Source organism: Aotus nancymaae, unplaced genomic scaffold (genome assembly GCF_030222135.1).
Source record: "Aotus nancymaae isolate 86718 unplaced genomic scaffold, 86718_ANA_hifiasm-v0.15.2.pri h1tg000044l, whole genome shotgun sequence".
Taxonomy (NCBI): Eukaryota; Metazoa; Chordata; class Mammalia; order Primates; family Aotidae; genus Aotus; species Aotus nancymaae.
Genome location: NW_026988458.1, coordinates 7,055,270 through 7,074,027, shown reverse-complemented (window position 1 = coordinate 7,074,027; position 18,758 = coordinate 7,055,270). Strand labels below are relative to the sequence as shown.

The 18,758-nt window shown below is 37.7% G+C and overlaps 1 non-coding gene across 1 annotated transcript; it reads right to left on the bottom strand.

Moving 5' to 3' along the window:
• Positions 1-18,257: 18,257 nt before the first annotated feature.
• On the bottom strand, positions 18,258-18,392 carry LOC135268854 (small nucleolar RNA SNORA48). Its single transcript, XR_010337191.1, has one exon. It is a non-coding gene; the product is annotated as a small nucleolar RNA SNORA48 (small nucleolar RNA).
• Between the last annotated feature and the right edge of the window lie 366 nt (positions 18,393-18,758).

The window sequence follows — 18,758 nt, the reverse complement described above, 5'->3', positions numbered from 1 at the left end:
ATGCAGCTCTACTAAATGCCATGTAAAATTAGTTAATCCAGTCCTAATTCCTGTGTCTCTATTATGCACAACAGCAAACCTTTAGCAGAAATAATGGAGAGAAAGCATGATATTCAAATACAGGAAACAGTAGAAACAACATTTTTAAGGATCTGCTTCTGCATTTGTGGGAGCCCTGCTATAGGACTCGGAAGGCATGATGGGGTTGAGAAGCCTAACGCCCCACAGCTGTCATCCAGTAATCATGTATCGCAAATTATGTTTATTTAAATGGCTTCACTTTATCTGAGTACTAAATGTCAGTAATTCTGAAATGTCACAGCATCATAGAAGATGTGAAATATCAGCACTGACTCACGTGTCTTCATTTTTCCCACCTTAATTTAACTTAAGGTCAGTTTTCTAAGACAAATCCCTGGTGGCTGGTAGACTTTCCAGCCCATTTTGACACGACCTTGCTCTTTGAAGCATAGATCCTCTTAATTTCCAACTCAGGAAGTGGTTGCTTTAATAGGTGATGGGTCCTTCACGTTTTGTTTTTTTTTTTTTTTTTTTTTTTTGGAGACTAGTCTTGGAATACAATTTTAGAAGAAGCCAGTATAGGCTTTCTGGTATAAGCTAAAGCAACAAATCTGCCCCAAGAAAGTTCAAATAGAGGCCAGCATCTATAGACACAATTTAAAAATTAACTTAGAAGCAAAACAGTTTAGACTTTCCACCCCTGATATATAATACTTTTATTTTAGCCAAGAGGAGGACTATGAAATCTTTTGAAAGAGGTCAAAGTTATGTTCTATTCCCTAAATTAAAAAAAATATATATTCCCCACCTGGACGGCATTTTCAACACAACGTGACGTTTTCAGCAAACACGTTCTTAAAGATTCTTTCAACTCTGGTTTAAACGTGGAGTGAGTGGATACATATGTTAAAGACGCATGTTTACTGCCAAAGCTGATGCTGAAATAAAACCACTGGCTACTCTTCCATATTCATTCTGATCTCTGTTGTTGGTACAGCCAAGCTGTGACTTTTTTTTCCAGTTTTTGTATATTCTTGTTCTCTCACTCTCTGTTCCTCTACCCACAGAAACATTTATACGAACTCTACATTGCTTTGCTCAACTTGCTCCGCCACCTAGAATGTGTTCCCTGCTCCGGATCAGGCTCCACGCTGTCCTCTGTAACACATTTCCTTTTCTACCACCCATTTGCTCAGTGCCTACCTTATCACATTTTGTTAGCTGATGCTCCAAGATGAATTGCATACAGTGATTCAGTCACGACTCTGAAAGAGACAGATGACGACACCACCCGACACAGGTTAATAAAGAAACCCTTTGTGAGGTGGAGGTAGGGTTAGGAGAACCCATGGAAGGGAGTGAAGCCTCCCGGAGCTGGCTACAGTGGGAAGCTGTTTCCACCACCAGGCCAAGATGCAAGGGTTTGGAACCATATTTCTGGAACCTAGAGAAAGATTGGAGCCCTGGAGAAAGGGACTCTCAATAGAAACGATAATTAAGCCACTGTGAGAATTAAAATCATGGAGGACCATGATTTTGGGTTGAGCTCACAAGAAGCCAGAAGACGAGAGAGCCTGTGAAATCTAGGGCTCGTTCTTCATGTTTTAGCGACCAGTCTCCTGACCCTATAGGCATATGGCAGGGAAGAAGGGGATGAAGAATGATCTTTGCAGTGGTGGAGTAAATGGAAAGTAAGTAGGACACACCTAATAAGGGACGCCTGGGAACAGGGTATTTTAACCTAAAATAATTGGTTTCCCCAAACGTTTCCATGCGTGGAGTTTCAGGCATGAAAAGGACTGCTCGCTTTCAGACAACACTAGTAGGAGCAGGCTGAAAAAGTCCCAAAGTTTGCATAATGCACTGTGGGATGTGAACAAATCTAAATATGGCAACCAAATTCTTGAATTGTTCAATTCGTATGGTAATCTGCATTCCCACTGGAAATCCTGGAAAGATAAAATAGTTCACAGCTGATACTAAGATTTGACGGACATGAACTGTAAGAAGCAGCACCTTGCTCCAGACAATAGTTAAGGGAGATTTTACACAATATGTTTTTAGAGAAATGCAATCTTATTTTAGGAGCCACATAAGCACAAGCTCCAAAGCTATTGGCTTTCTGCTTCTTCTTTTTTTTTTTTTTTTTTTTTTTTTGAGACGGAGTTTCGCTCTTGTTACCCAGGCTGGAGTGCGATGGTGCGACCTCGGCTCACCGCAACCTCTGCCTCCTGGGTTCAGGCAATTCTCCTGCCTCCAGGCAATTCTCCTGCCTCAGCCTCCTGAGTAGCTGGGATTACAGGCATGTGCCACCATGCCCAGCTAATTTTTTGTATTTTTAGTAGAGACGGGGTTTCACCATGTTGACCAGGATGGTCTCGATCTCTTGACCTCGTGATCCACCCGCCTCGGCCTCCCAAAGTGCTGGGATTACAGGCTTTCTGCTTCTTAAAATCAAATTCTCTTGATTGCTGTGTTTCAAGCTGAGCTGAAGAAGAATACACCACATAGCCAAGTTTCTCTTCTATGACTTTTTATTTAATTTTTAATTTTGAAATTATCTTTTCTTATAGAAAGGTCACAAATACAGTACAAAGAATCTTATTTTCCCTTCACTGTTCAAGAATATGTTGTTACCATGATGCCCCATTGCCGACTCATATTTTAGCATACATTTCCTATAAACAAAGACATTCTTTTATATAACCACATTGCAAACATCAGGAAAATAACACTCAAGCTGAACTACCATCCAGCCCTCAGAGCCCATCCAAATTCTTTCCAGTTGTTATAAAAATATCCTCTATAACCAAATGTTTCGGTTCTGAATCACACATTACATTTAGTTGTCACAAGCCTTTTGCTAACTGAGTCTGGAAATGTTCCCCAGTTTCTCCTTTACTTCCATGATCTTGAAGGTTTTAAATATTACAGTCCATTCATTTGGTAGAATATCCCTCAATTTGGCTTTGTCAGGTTTCCTCATGAATGAAGTCAGACTATGGTTATATTTGGCAGGAATATCTCAGAAGCCACGCTATGTTTTTCATATCACATCTTACCTGGTGAAACAAAACTTTAATTTGTCCCATTATTGATTAAAGTAACTTTGATCATTTGATTAAGGTGGTGTCTATCTGGCATCTCCACTTTAAAAAGTCTTTTTTCCCCCCTTTGTAATCGATAATAATTCAGGTGCGTGGAGTGCTTTGAGATTATACAAAAATCTTACTCCTCATCAAACTGTGAATATATTCACGAGCATGAGCGTATACCATCAGTATGCACTCACAGGTTCCTATTTTATTCAGTGGGTTACAATCAGTTATTATCATTATTTATTTTAGTGCCCAAGCTGCCCCATATTTGGCCAGTGGCAACCTTTTAAAGATGATTTCTGTGTCCTTTTGACATGTTCCCATGATTTTTTAAGAGCTTTTTTTTAAAAATTTTCTTGCACAAGATGTTTGAGGCTCATTGTGTACTTTCTCTGCTCCAGTCTTAGACTCAACCATTTTTTCCAGAAGCCCCAGTTCCTTGTACTGAAGAATAGACTTAAAAGCCAAGCTCCAGGCACAAGGTGTGCTTATTGTTTTTGTGGTGCTGCTATCTAGGTCCTCTTAGTGGACACAGCTAAAGATTCTATCAGACAGGTAACTAAATTAAAGGTTTTCTCGCTGTTGGAAGAAGGGAATTATACATGTATACACACATTTATGTCTAAATAATTTCCATATTTACTTATACAGATTGAAAACCATGAGTTCACACCGATACCTCATTTCCAATCCAACTGCAGAGGATTCTTTACTAGTTTTCTCTCTTTCCATATTCGTAATGCTCTTCCAATGGTGAGAAACCTGCCCCATAAAACCCAGAAATTATTCACTTGCACGATCAAGTCCTCTTTTTGTAGCCCATCTTCCATTGCTACTGCTGTCTCTTCCCCACAGAGGCTGTGCCACTCCAGCTGCACCAACCCCTATGTGGACACCCACCTCACCTTGCCCGAGCTGCAGCACTCACCCTGGGCTGGGTCCTCTCCTCATGTAAATGCCATCCTGGCTCCACATGGGCTCCAGCACCCTGTACTGCGCTGCCTTCTAGACCCTCCTTGCCACCTGTGGTTCCCAACTCCCCAATGGGCTGTCACCTTCACCCCCATTGAGAGGGTGCCCTCCTCATGCTAATGGCCCTCCTTGGCTTTTTATAAGACTTTGGCTCTATTCTCTGTCTGGGAACTCAGAAGAACATAAACAGTAAATGTTAAGCTAAATATTACCATAAAATATTCAGGGCAATAAAAGCTTGGTGCATTGGACCATGGTATGCAAATTATTCAAGAGTTTTTGCTTTCTAACAGATGACATCATATCAAAAATAATTCCATGTCACTGGGAGCCAAAAAGATATATCACAAAAATCTGCAGTTTAATGATGGTGGTAGAGGCTGTTTGTTCTACTTCTTTCAATATGCATCTGAGAATTTTAAAATATGAACTTTTATCCTTTAGTTTTCCATTTGCAGTTTAGGAAGACTCTTACCAGGTGGTGAAGATAACCTAGTCAGATGGATATTTCTGCTGTCTTATGCACAAAAATCAAACTTTTTTGAAATGTAAATATTTTAAAGTGAACTTTACACTCAAAAGATTTTTTACAGTACAATTTTTCTGTCAAGAAAATTATATTTCAGTTTTTGAAGCATTTTCATTCATAATCAAATTGCATGCATTCACTCTACCCACCCATTTATTTAACTTTACGTTGAATGCTGCATCAAAGAATACATCCACAAATCTCTGGACTTCAGAAATTCTTCCAACCAAATTCTCTGCTTGTGACCACAGGATTCTTTGTTTCTATCTTAGTCAAGTACCACATAAACAACATTGCTAGGAAAATGCAAAAAGTAGTCTTTTTTATTTTGTTTCTCCACTCAGTATTTTAAAATTTCTTGCTTCTAAGAATGAAATATGCAGGGAAAATTGTTTAGCCCCAGTCAGAGGGCACAGTTGTCAGCGTTGTCTGTTTAGCAGAAGAGGGAGGTTCTCACCTCACTTACCATTTTTTCTCTAACCGGAATTTCACAGTTTCATGAGCATATTTCATTGTCACCATAATCCTTGGGAGGAAAAGGCTTGTTTCTTAAAAGAGAAAATTAAACAGATTTTACTCCACGCATGGTTATAATGTTCTTTATTTTGTGGCCAATACATCTAATCAAAAGTTCATCTCCAGCTGGTATCTCTCCATCAGATGGAAATAGGGTAGAGGCCCTATCAGGATGCTGGTAAGACAAAAGTGTTCTTCAATATTTAAAAGCTCACCTAAACCTTCAGCTTCATTGTTCAGAAAGGAAATCACCCAATTTCCCCATGTTTTATGTTTTCTATCTTTCAAAGTATATATTGAAATGAATTTTATTTTATTTATTTTAGTCTATTTTATTTTATTATACTTTAAGTTCTGAGACACATGTAAAGAACGTGCAGATTTGTTACATAGGTATACATGTGCCATGGTGGTTTGCTACACCCATCAACCCATCATCTACATTAGGTATTTCTCCTAATGCTATCCCTTCCCTAGCTCCTTAGCCCTGGACAGGCCCCAGTGTGTGATGTTCCCCTCCCTGTGTCCATGTGTTCTCATTGTTCAACTCCCATTTATGAATGAGAACATGTGGTATTTAGTTTTCTTTTTCTATGTTAGTTTGCTCAGAATAATGGTTTCCAGCTTCATCCATGTCCTTGCAAAGGACATGAACTCATCCTTTTTTATGGCTGCATAGTATTCTATGGTGTATATATGTGCCACATTTTCTTTATTCAGTCTGTCATTAATAGGCATTTGGATTGGTTCCAAGTCTTTGCTATTGTGAACAGTGCTGCAATAAACATACATGTGCAGGTAGGTCTTTACAGTAGAATTATTTATAATCCTTTGGGCATATACCCAGTAATGGGATTGCTGGGTCAAATGGTATTTCTGGTTCTAGATCCTTGAGGAATTGCCACACTATCTTCCAGGTTGAACTAATTTACACTTCCACCAACAGTGTAAAAGTGTTCCTATTTCTCTACATTCTCTCCAGCATCTGTTGTTTTCTTACTTTTTAATGATCACCATTCTAACTGGTATGAGATGGTATCTCATTATGATTTTGATTTGCATTTCTCTAACGATCACCATTAAAAGTGATCTCTAATGATCACTTTTAATGATCACCATTCTAACTGGTATGAGATGGTATCTCATTATGATTTTGATTTGCGTTTCTCTAATGACCAGTAATGATGAGCTTTATTTCATATGTTTGTTGGCTGCACAAATGTCTTCTTTTGAGAAGTGTCTGTTCATATCCTTTGTCCACTTTTTGATGGGGTTGCTTGATTTTTTTCTTGTAAATTTGGTTAAGTTCTTTGTAGATTCTGGATATTAACCTTTTGTCAGATGGATAGATTGCAAAAGTTTTCTCCTTTTCTTCTGTAGGTTGCCTGTTCCGTAGGTTGCCTGTTCACTATGATGATAGTTTCTTTTGCTGTGCTCTTTAGTTTAATTAGATCCCATTTGTCAATTTTGGCTTTTGTTACCATTGCTTTTGGTGTTTTAGTCATGAAGTCTTTGCCCATGCCTATGTCCTACATGGTTTTGCCAGATTTTCTTCTAGGGTTTTTATGGTTTTAAGTCGTATGTTTAAGTCTTTAATCCATCTTGAGTTAATTTTTGTATAAGGTATAAGGGAAAGTTCCAGTTTCAGTTTTCGGCATGTGGCTAGACAGTTTCCTCAACACCATTTATTAAATACGGAATCCTTTCCAGATTGCTTGTTTTTGTCAGGTTTGTCAAAGATCATATGACTGTAGACATGTAGCGTTATTTCTGAGGCCTCTGTTCTGTTTCATTGGTCTGTATATCTGTTTTGGTACCAGTACCATACTGTGTTGGTCACTATAGTCTTGTAGTATAGTTTGAAGTCAGGTAGCATGATGCCTCCAGCTTTGTTCTTTTTGCTTAGGATTGTCTTGGCTATGTGGGCTTTTTTTTGGTTCCACATGAAATTTAAAGTAGTTTTTTCTAATTTTGGGAAGAAAGTCAATGGTAGCTTGATGGGAATAGCATTGAACCTATAAATTACTTTGGACACTATGGCCATTTTCACAATATTGATTCTTCATATCCATGAGCATGGAAATCCATTTGTTTGTGTCCTCTCTTATTTCTTTGAGCAGTGGTTTGTAGTTCTCCTTGAAGAGGTTCTTCACATCCCTTGTAAGTTGTATTCCTGGGTATTTTAATCTCTTTGTAGCAATTGTGAATGTGAATTCACTCATGATTTGGCTCTCTGTTTGTCTATTATTGGTGTATAGAAATGCTTGTGATTTTTGCATATTAATTTTGTATCCTAAGACTTTGCTGAAGTTGCTTATCAGCTTAAGGAGATTTTGGTCTGAGACAATGGGGTTTCCTAAATATACAATCATGTCATCTGCAAACAGAGACCATTCGACTTCCTCTCTTCCTATTTGAAAACTCTTTATTTTTTATCTTGCCTGATTTCTCTGGCCAGAACTTCCAATACTATGTTGAATAAGAGTAATGAGAAACGGCACCCTTGTCTTCTGACAGTTTTCAAAGGGAATGCTTCCAACTTTTGTCCATTCAGTGTGATATTGGCTGTGGGTTTGTCATAAATAGCTCTTACTATTTTGAGATATGTTGCATCAATACCTAGTTTATTGAGAGTTTTTAATATGAAGAGGTGTTGAATTTTATCAAGGCCTTTTCTGCATCTATTGAGATAATTAAATGGTTTTTGTCACTGATTCTGTTTGTGTAATAGATTGCATTTATTGATTTGCGTATGTAGAACCAGACTTGCATCCCAGAGATGATGCTGACTTGAGCGTGGTGGATAAGCTTTTTGATGTGCTGCTGGATCTGGTTTGTCAGTATTTTATCGAAGAGTTTCACATTGATGTTCATGAGGGATATTGGCCTGAAATTATGTTGTTATTGTTGTGTCTCTGGCGGGTTTTGGTATCAGGATGATATGACCTCATAAAATGAGTTACTGAAGAGTCCCTCTTTTTCTGTTGTTTGGAATAATTTCATAAGGAATGGTATCAGCTCCTCCTTGAACCTCTGGTAGAATTTGGCTGTGAATCCATCTGGTCCTGGGCTTTCTTTGGTTGGTAGGCTATTAATTACTGTCTCAATTTCAGAACTTGTTATTGGTCTATTCAGGTATTCAACTTCTTCCTGGTTTAGTCTTGGGAGAGTGTATGTGTCCAGGATGTTACCCATTTCTTCTAGATTTTCTAGTTTATTTATGTAGAGCTGCTCATAGTATTCTCTGATAGTCATTTGTATTTCTCTGGGATCAGGGTGATATCTCTTTATCGTTTTTTATTCTGTCTATTTGATTCTTCTCTCTTTTCCTCTTTGTCTGGCTAGCGGGATATATATCTATTTTGTTAATCTTTTCAAAAAAATCAGCTCTTGGATTTATTAATTTATTGATTTTTTGATTTTTTGAAGGGTTTTTCATGTCTCTATCTTCTTCAGTTCTGCTCTGATCTTAGTCATTTCTTGTCTTCTGCTAGCTTTTGAATTTGTTTGCTCTTGCTTCTATAGTTCTTTTAATTGAGATGTTAGGGCATCGATTGTAGATCTTTCCTGCTTTCTCCTGTGGGCATTTAGTGCTATAAATTTCCCTTTAAACACTGCTTTAGCTGTGTCCCAGAGATTTGGATACATTGTGTCTTTATTCTCATTGGTTTCAAATAACTTACTGATGTCTGCCTTAATTTCTTTATTTACCCAGTAGTCATTCAGGAGCAGTTGTTCAGTTTCCATGTAGTTGTGCAGTTTTGAGTGAGTTTCTTATCCTGAGTCCTAATTTGATTGCACTGTGGTCTGAGAGACTGTTTATTATGATTTCTGTTCTTTTGCATTTGTTGGGGAGTGTTTTACTTCCATTTATATGGTCAGTTTTGAGTAAACGTGATGTGGTGCTGAGAAGAATGTATATTCTGTTGATTTGGGATGGAGAATTCTGTAGATGTCTCTTGAGTCCACTTGGTCCAGAGCTGAGTTCAAGTCCTGAATATCCTTGTTAATTTTCTATCTCATTGATCTGTTTAATACTGACAGTGGGGTGTTAAAGTCTACCACTATTATTGTGTGGAAGTCTAAGTCTTTTTGTAGGTCTTTAAGAACTTTGCTTTATGAATCTGGGTGCTCCTGTATTGGGTACATATATATTTAGGATGATTAGCTCTTCTTGTTGCATTGATCCCTTTACCATTATGTAATGCCCTTTTTTGTATTTTTTTTTAAATCTTTGTTGGATTAAAGTCTGTTTTATCAGAGACTAGGATTGCAACCCCTGCTTTTTTTTTTTTTTTTTTTTTTTTGGCTTTCCAATTGCTTGGTAAATATTCCTCTATCCCTTTATTTTGAGTTTATGTGTGTCTTTGCACATGAGATGGGTTTCCTGAATAAAGCACACTGATGGGTCTTGACTCTGTCCAATTTGCCAGTCTGTCTTTTAACTGGGGCATTTATCCCATTTACATTTAAGGTTAATTTTGTTATGTGTGGATTTGATCTTGTCATTATGATGCTAGCTGGTTATTTTGCCCAGTAGGTGATGTAGTTTCTTCATAGTGTCAATTGTCTTTACAGTTTGGTATGTTTTTGCAGTGGCTGATAGTGGTTTTTCCTTTCCATTTTTAGTGCTTTCTTTAGGAGCTCTTGCAAGGCAGGCCTGGTGGTGACAAAAATCTCTCAGCACTTGCTTGTCTGTAAAGAATTTTATTTCTCCTTCACTTATGAAGCTTAGTTTAGCTGGCTATGAAATTCTGGGATGAAAATTCTTTTTTTTTTTTAAGAATGTTGAATATTGGTCCCCACTCTCTTCTGGCCTGTAGAGTTTCTGCAGAGATCCAAATTAATCTGATGGGCTTTCTTTTGTGGTAACACAACCTTTGTCTCTGGCTGCCCTTAACATTTTTTCCTTCTGATGATTACGTGTCTTAGGGTGGCTCTTCTCAAGGAATATCTTTGTGGTTTTCTCTGTATTTCCTGAATTTGAATGTTGCCGTGTCTTGCTAGGTCTAGTTCTCCTGGATAATATTCTAAAGTGTGTTTTTCAACTAGGTTCCATTCTCCCTGTCACTTTCTGGTACACCCATCAGATGTAGGATTGCTCTTTTCACATAGTCCCATATTTCTTGGGGGCTTTGTTCATTTCTTTCCATTCTGTTTAATCTTGTCATTAAGTTGATCTTCAGTCTCTGATATCCTTTCTTCTGCTTGATCGATTTGGCTATTGATACTTGTGTGTGCTTCATGAAGTTCTTGTGCTGTGTTTTTCAGCTCTGTCATGTCATTTATATTCTTCTCTAAACTGGTTATTCTAGTTGGCCATTCCTCTAACCTTTTTTCAAGGTTCTTAACTTCCTTGCTAAGAACCTTGCTCCTTTAGCTCGGAGGAGTTTGTTATTACTTACCTTCTGAAGCCTCCTTCTGTCAATTCATCTATCCAGTTTTGTTCCCTTTCTGGTGAGGAGTTGCGATCCTTTGGAGAAGAGGTGTTCTGGTTTTTGGAATTTTTAGCCTTTTTGTGCTAGTTTTTCCTCAACTTCGTGGATTTATCTATCTTCAGTCTTTGATGTTGGTGACTTTCAGATTGGGTTTTTGTGTGGACGTCCTATTTGTTGATGTTGATGTTATTCCTTTCTGTTTGTTGCTTTTCCTTCTAACAGTGAGACAGGCCCCTTTGCTGCAGGTCTGCTGGAGTTTGCTGAAGGTCCACTCCAGACCCTGTTTGCCTGGGTATCAACAGCAGAATCTGCCAAACAGCAATGATTGCTGCCTATTCCTTCCTTTGGGAAGTTTTGTCCCAGAGGAGTACCTGCCAGATGCATGCTGGAGCTCTTCTGTATGAGGCATTTGTTGACCCTTGCTTGGAGGTGTCTCCCAGTCAGGAGGCATGGGGGTCAGGGACCCACTTGAGGAGGTCGTCTGTCCCTTAGCAGAGCTTAAGTGTCGTGCTGGGAGATCTGCTGTTCTCTTCAGAGCCAGCAGTCAAAAACGTTTAAGTCTGCTGAAGCTGATCCCACAGCTGCCCCTTCCTCGAGGTGTTCTGTCCCAAGGAGATGGGAGTTTTGTCTATCAGCCTTTGACTGGGGCTGCTGACTTTCTTTCAGAGATGCCCTGCCCAGAGAGGAGGAATCTAGAGAGGCAGTCTGGCTACAGCGGCTTCACAGCACTGTGGGGGGCTCTGCCCCACTGAACTTCCCAGAGTCTTCATTTACACTGTGAGGGGAAAACCACCTACTCAAGCCTCAGTAATGGCAGACGCCCCTCCCCGACCAAGCTCCAGCATCCCAGGTCCACTTCAGACTGCTGTGCTGGCAGTGAGAATTTCAAGCCAGTGGATCTTAGCTTGCTGGGCTCTGTAGGGGTGGGATCCACTGAGCTAGGCCACTTGGCTCCCTGGTGTCAGCCCCCTTTCCAGGGGAATGATTGATTCTCTCTCACTGGCATTCCAGGGGCCACTGGGGTATGGAACAAAACTCCTGTAGGTAGCTCAGTGTCTGCCCAAACAGCCGCCCAGTTTTGTGCTTGAAACCCATGGCCCTGGTAGTGCAGGCACCCAAAGGAATGTCTTGTTCTGCAGGTTTCAAAGACCATGGGAAAAGCGTAATATCTGGGCTGGAATGCATCATTCTTCACAGCACAGTCCCTTGGGGCTTCCCTTGGCTAGGGAGGGAGTTCCCCAACCACTTGCACTTCCTGGGTGAGGTGATGCCCCACCCTGTTTCAGCTCACTCTCTGTGGGCTGCACCACTATCTAACCAGTCCCAATGAGATCAGCCAGATATCTCAGCTGGAAATGCAGAAATTACCTGTCTTTTGCATTGATCTCACTTGGAGCTGCAGACTGGAGCTGTTCTTATTCGGCCATCTTGCTGTTGCTCTGACATGGATTTTATAAACAGGTATCACACAATCTAGTTTTCACAGATGACAAAGGCCTTGGAGGAAGTTAATGTTTTGCTATTATTAACTTATCAAGCAACCACAGTCTCAAGGCATTCTTTCAGGCAATAAACCATATTCCTTTTGTTGTTTGCTCACTCTTTATTTTTATGGCCCACTAACCAGTGCTGAATTAAAATCAAATTTGTATAAATGATATAATACCCATATAAATAGTCTTGCAAACTAGTTAGTCATCTCAATACACAGTCCATTGCAATGCCAAAACAAGGTTATGAATCAAGTGCATGAATAGAGCTTAAATGACTGATGGTCAAAAACATTCTTATTTTAAAAGGATATCCCAAAATGGGAGACAAAATGTTAAAAAGTGCCGAGAAAGATAAATTTGGCACGACCTTTAGAAAACGTTTCATTTACATAGCAGAGCAGGAATCTTTGGCTGAATGAAACACACACTCTGTGTCGGCAAAAGTGCAGAGTACTCTTCAGTGAGTCTTGTTTCTTGGTGTCTTCTTTTATTGGCCTTTGAAAGAGTTGAATGTTTCTGGACCAGTTTGTCCACTTCTTAGTACTAATGACATCAAAATACACTAAAGCTTTTCTCTTGAATCCATTTACCACCCTGAAAAAAAATGAAGACTCAACAGAACTTTTATGTGGGAAATTTCTGTGATCCTAATGAGAGGTTTGGAGTTCAGTGAACCAGTAATTAAAATAATTTGATTCAAATTTTCTTTTTCAAATAACAAGCAGTTTTTATTTTTGGAGAATAATTGAACTAATTAATTCCCTCTTAAATAAAAAGGTAAGCCTCTCAGCTCCCATGTGATGGCCACAGAGATCCCTTCAGCTTCCCCCCAACTGTGACCATGTGGCTGTTGGCAGTAGCTGGAAATGTCACTTGAGGTTCCTGTAGACATGTGACAACATCACTAGGTGGAAAGTAAGAAGTCATCACTAGATGACTTATTACTTTGGGGTAGAGCAGGGAGGATTGCTGCAGTGCTGTGATGCATTCTCCCCCTAAACATTTCTCCCAAGTGCTTCTGCAAGAATTTTTAGAAAACGTTCAAATCTTTTGCAAGTAGAAATCTATTTGGACTGAGATATTACACCTTGAAATAGGAGGAGCTTGTGTGGTAGAAAGACAGGGCCTTTGAATCAAGTGAACTTGGTTCCAATCCTAACTCCACCATTTAGCATATGTGCTTTTTATTGAACTCTTCTGTGAGATAGAAATGATGCTACCTACCACTGAATTTATGGCAGAAATTAAATGAAATGACAGACACAATGCAGTTTAATGCCCAGACATAGCAGAAGCTCAAGAATAGAGATTACTATTAATAACCTGAAACACAACATGAGAAGACTAAGGTATTTGAATTTGAATCTTCAGTTGGATTGGTTTAATCTGTTGCTCTTTGGATTTCTAGTGCAATTAATTCAGCTATGAAAATAGAAATGTGACAAGAAGTGGTTCTCAATGCTTGCAGACCTAATGTCCCCCTTTTATATTTATAGTTTTGCAATACTTTACTTATTACCTTGAAATGAAATGCATAGGTGAAATTAGATGTTCCCAGTTTTTAAAATGCCCTAATTATAATATAAAGGAGAAACAAAAGCAAAGTAATTTCAAATATATATATATATATATAACCTTAAAATATGTCTATCTTATATATAATTATATATAACCTCTATAGAAAACCTATATATTATATATAACCTATATATAATTATATATAATATGTATTCTAGAAAGTTAAGGCTCTATTAAGACGTACTACTCTAAAATAAATGAAGAAATCAGATACTCCTCCCTTGCTATGGTCTGAATGCTTGTGTCCCTCCAAAATTCATATGTTGAAATCTAATCTTCAGTGTGTTGGTATTAAGAGGTAAGGCTTTTGGGAGATGACTAGGTTATGAGGGTGAAGCCCTTGTGAATGGGATGAGTGAGCTTATAAAATAGGCCTGAGAAAGCTCATTTGCTCCTTCTGTCATGTGAGAACCCAGCAACAAGGGGTCATCTATGAGGATCAGGCCCTCTCCAGACACCAAATCTGCCAGAGTCTTGATCTGGGACTTCCCAGCCTCCAGAACTGTGAGCAATAAATTCTGTTGTTTAAGAAGTACCCAGTCTCAAGCATTTTCTGACAGCAGCATAAATGGACTAAGACATTTCTGTATGTAAAATCTCCATAAATACAGTAGATAAAAACTCAGACTTATTCAGATGTTTCAAGCTGGTGATGCAAATACCATGGACAACATCATAGATTTTCTTTTAATGGTGAATACTCCCCAGGAAAGTTCATAACAATAAAAAAAAGCTTTTCTCGTTTTAGACATAGCTGCATTTCTGAAAAAAGGCAATCTATATTAGAACTTTATAAAAGTAGTTTGTATTCATAATTAAACAACCAGATTTTAGGAGCAAACAATTATCAATAAGCTTTTCTTTACATGAACATCCTACAAAACATGGAAAACCATGAAAATTTGAGACTATTATTTATTGTGCAGAGCCATTCCATGCTTTGCATAAGATAGCCTTCCAGGTTCCTCTTTGCTAACCAAACTCACCTACCAACCAACCAACCAAACAACAACAACAACAAAGAAAAACCAGGTCCACAGGTTTTCAAAATTTCTCCTTGGGTCAGTTCTTCTCTCCAGAGAAAGGCAATTTAGAACAATCAATCCTGCAGTAAGAGCAGACTGGGTGTAAATAGGGGAGAAGCCTGTAGGTAGTTACCAGGAAACTCAAGATAGAGAAAAGCATGTAGAGAAAATGTTAAAAAGAAAGGAAGATGTTATCAAAGCTAGCTATCTGAGAAAACAGGAACTGACCCAGAAACAGAAGCTGTAGCACCCATGAACTGGAAATAGGTGACTAAATCTACATCTGCCCTTGACCAAAGGACTGTCTTAAGCCTGTCTAGCCTGCTATAATAGAATACTATAAATTTGATGACTTATAACCAACAAAAATCTATTTCTTATAATTCTGAAGGCTGAGAAATCCAAAGTCAAGGAGCTGGCAGATTTGGTGTCTGGTTAGGGTCCACTTCCTTGTTGGTTTGTAGCTTGAAGTCTTTTCACTGTAACTTCAAATGGCAAAAAAGCTTAAAAACTCCCTCTGGATTCTTTTTTAAGGACATTAATCCCATTCATGAGAATTTTAATATGTGGGGAAACACAAACATTCAAAGGATAGCAAGGACAAAGTGGGGCTGAGTCTCAGAAACCAACATTGAGTTGAATCTCATCACAAGAGGCAGGTGTCCCCAGCAGAGGAATCACAGGAGGCAACTTCTATGTTTTTCCCTATTCCTGAAAGCAAGAATGAAGCTCCCCAAGAACCTTCTGCAATAAGGGTCTTCCCTAGCCCAGCACCATCCCCACTGGCAACAAGAAGTATCTCAGCACCAAACCACTAGAATCATTCTCTGTCCACACAACCTGGAGAGAGAAAAGAATCATATTCTGAACTGATCTGTCTTCTGATGAGTCTATTTTGAAAATCCACAACAACAGCAAGATATTTTTGTCTTTATTTAAATAGCTTTAGTTTTCTCTCTTTGAGTATTATTCTATTAAGCTATTTCATTGATGGCTCAATTGGGAACCTGAAAGGTTATAATTGTTAGTATAAATGTTTTAGAACTGTAAGTAGTATAATTATAGTATTTCCCTTGCTGTTAAACAAACTAAAATCACACACACAGCATATTGGTTCTTCCTGTTTAACATGTACCTCATAACATTAACTGTAGTCAGAGTCTTACATGAGAATTTTAAAAAATGAAAATATCAGCTCAAGGTTAATTTCTGAGTTATAAGGGCTCAACATCCTCTGGTTATAAGATTAGTATTACTCACCTTTATAAAATTTAGTTAATAAGAAAGCCAAAAGTTTATCCGGATTATCTGTCCCGTTTTGTTTAAAGGTCAGAACATATTTATCCACAATGTGCATCTTAATTCATCCTAGCTAACCAGAATGCACTTCCTGGGACTTGTGCCTTGACTGGCCTGTCTTTTTTGTTATACTGTGGCTCATTTATTTTGTACTTCTGTGCATATGCATGCCTTAACAGGAACTCTGGAGGACATATATCAGGTACACATAATCTACTGCTGTAAAGACTGCATGTTCTGTCTTGTTCTTGGGCAGGGTTACAGGAAACTTGGTTGTCCTGGCCATCCCTGTACACGCAGTATCTAGAATATTTTCAGACTTGGAGTAGGCACCCATAACTACCTGTCAAATAAATGAATGACAGGGATCAATTTTCCAAATGGATATATATTTTTTGCTCAGTCTTCCAACCCAATCTATTTAGATATTAATGTAACAGTTTTGTTGAGATATAAATCACATACTACACAATTCACACATTTAAAATGTACAATAAAATAATTTGTAAAATACAGTTACGCAAACATTATGACAATCAATTTTAGAATATTTTTATCACCCTTGTAAGAAACTCTGTGTCCATTAGCTGTCACTGCTTCATTTCCTCATAATCCCTTAATGCCTAGGCAGCATTGTGAAACTTTGTCTCTACTAAAAACATAAAAAATTAACCAAGTGCATGCCTGTGGTCTCAGCTACTTGGGAGGTCAAGGTGGAAGGACCACTTGAGCCCAGGAGGTGGAGGTTGCAGTGAGCCAAGATTGTATCACTGTACACCAGCCTGGATGATAGAGGCAGACCCACTCTCAAAAAAAAAAAAAAAATTATTGTTGAATTGCCTATATCTCCCTTCAATTCTGACAGTTTTTGTTTCACATATTTTGAATCTCTGTTGTTAGGCACCTATCAATATGTGTTTATAATTGTTATGTCTTTATGTTGGGTTGACAGTTTTATAATTAAAAAATGTTCTTTGTCTCCAGGAAAAAAATTCTGTCCTAAAGTTATTATTTTTTTTTTTTTTTTCTGAAATAGCCGTCATAGCCCTATTTTAATTACAGTTTGGATGATATATACCTTTTGCAATACATTTACCATAAAACTATGGTTTGCTTAAATCTCAAGTGTGTCTCTTTTAGACATCAAAGGGTTGGATCACTTTTTTCTTCCATTATGTCAATCTCTGCTTTTTAATTGGAGTGCTTAATACATTTACTTTTATTGTAATTACTGATAAGGCAGAATTCACCTTTGCCCTCTTGCTATTTGTTCTCTATACTCCTTATATCTTTTTTATTCCTTTGTTTCTCTACTACTGCCTTCATTTGTGTTGAATTCACATTTTCTAGTACACAATTTGAATTCCCTTGTCATTTCTATTACAATTTTTTTTATTTTATTAGTGCTAGAATTCAAATCTTATTTTAAAATATTCCAATTCAAATTCATATCAACTTAATTCCAATAGTACACGAAAATTTAATGTACAAAGGTTTGTTTTTGTTTTGAAATTTGGAAGCTCAATAAATTGAGGATGTTAGTTTGTCCCGATACCTTTTTCAAGGAAACCAAATGCACCTTTGCATTTCAGAATTAAGTACTATGCATAACACTTTATAATTTATCCTCTATGTATAATAATTTTTAGGCTTGCTTCAGGCCATTTTCAAAGATTTATTTGAAGTTTAGATTTCATTTAGATTATTCACATAATTCAAAGTGAACACATTTAGATTATTATTAAAATATTTTTCTTACAACCCTTATTCAAAAATACATCAATACTGTTTTATTTAATATCACTGACAGTCATTTTTCTCAAATACAGAATGCCTATTTAGTTTTAGAATTTCCTATACACTAGCTCTTCAGTTGGATATGTACTGAGAGTTAATTCATCTTGTACTTCTTGTCTTTTTACCCATACCTAATCTAATGTGAACTTATCCATGCCTAATCTAACGTGTACATTATGATTTAAGCTTTTAAAAGTTACCCCATGACTATAATGCCATTTATTTATTTAAGTTGGTAAGTTTCAGTTTTCAGTGTAGAACAAGTAGGTGATGACAATTTGCCTGTCTTTGTGTTTTATTTAAATGCATACATATTTTTCAAAGTTCTTTTATAGGATATTCAAGTAGAGCCAAAATAAGTCTTATTTAAATACATTCTTACAGAACATGCACATACAAACAGACACATATATTGATACTAGCATATGATTTAGTCACTTGCATTAAAAAGTCAGTTTTTATTAATTTATTAATTAATTAATTTTTTTGACCTATGTGTCCAAGGCATGAACCAGGCATGGACATAGATCAAAAGACAAGCTGGGATGAACAAGGGGTTGCTTTGTCTCTGGCTGATATGAGATGGGCACCACCAACCAGATGCCACTCTACCCAGGGCAGGGACAGAAAAAGTCAGTTTTAATCAACAGTTCTACAATATGTATCTTCTTTCTCCCAAGCAAGGAAGATAATTACTGTAGAGAAACATGAGGAAAAATGGACTCCAGTGAGCCTGAAGATAACAAAAGTAATATGAAAAAGGCCTAGAATTATGAGATAATTTGAAACTAAATACCTGAAATGATTTAGGTCTCAAGGTATTAAGCCTAGAGACTTGGGAACACATAAGACTTATCTAAATAGGACTGTAATTTCAAGGTGGAGTAATTAGACAATATAGACATGTTTCCACCATGGGTAAAGTTAAGGAGATGAGTGTGAGCTACAAGAGATTAAATTCCGGGCAACTGAGAAGGAGATTATTTAATGGT